The sequence below is a fragment of the Brassica oleracea genome, chromosome C2 (genome assembly GCF_000695525.1).
Source record: "Brassica oleracea var. oleracea cultivar TO1000 chromosome C2, BOL, whole genome shotgun sequence".
Classification (NCBI taxonomy): domain Eukaryota; kingdom Viridiplantae; phylum Streptophyta; class Magnoliopsida; order Brassicales; family Brassicaceae; genus Brassica; species Brassica oleracea.
In genome coordinates, this window is record NC_027749.1 from 28,407,235 (window position 1) to 28,408,196 (window position 962).

The following is a 962-nucleotide window of genomic DNA, read 5'->3' on the forward strand; positions in this document are numbered from 1 at the left end:
ACAGCTTGTTCTACAATGCTTGGCTTGGCGTATCTATCGAGCCCACACGGTTCATCGATTCATACATCTTATAGAAGCTCTGGATCGAGCCAGACATCAAGGAGATGATCACGCAGCTCGGACTTGGCACCATGGCCACTCGCGCATACGATCTCCATTTCGACTTCGTCACATAGTTTATGGACACAGTCGAGCTCACCTACAGCACCTCGAAGGCGAGGGTAGCAGGAGATGGTACACTGACCTTCTTCGATACAGGATCTCCATCCCCGAGCTCTGCCGCATTTACGGTTTCCAGAAGGATGCAGCTGGGAGCAAGATTCCACCCTTCCTAGGCCTCAACGGATTCTGGGAGATAATCGGCACGAGGGCGTGGAATTCCAACTCCGCTACGCAGATAGACATCCGTCACCCCACCCTCCGGTACTTTCTACGGGCTCTTGCAAACACATTGGTTTGCAAGATGGAGCCCAACGGCTTGGTGGACCTGACTCATCTCGATGAGAACGACGACGTGGTGACTCCAAACCTCAGATCCATTTTTGCTGCGCACTTGGTGGACCTGAAGAAGAAGCCCTTCACGGGAAAAGGCATGAAGAAGGAGGCGGTTGGGAGTTTACTGACGCCGATCTTTGAGTATATAGGCATCCGCCTAGACCCGCGCACAGCAGACCGCTCCCACCGCTTCTTGGACGAGCAACACCTGATGAACTCAGGTTGGCTCAAGGAGGAACTTCTCTGGAGTTTTAGGATCGGGAACCAGCACCGTCTACTGCTGTTGCCAAACAGGATGATCACAGACTTCGATGACAAGATCGATAGGCTCCGGTTCATGCCCAATTCCCAGCTCCTCCTCGATCTTCCGGCTATCCCGCGCAGACCTTACAGAGTGCGTCGAGCCAGAGCTATACAGGGACCACCGGAGGCACCTCTTCCTGATTTCCCGATCATACCAGACATCC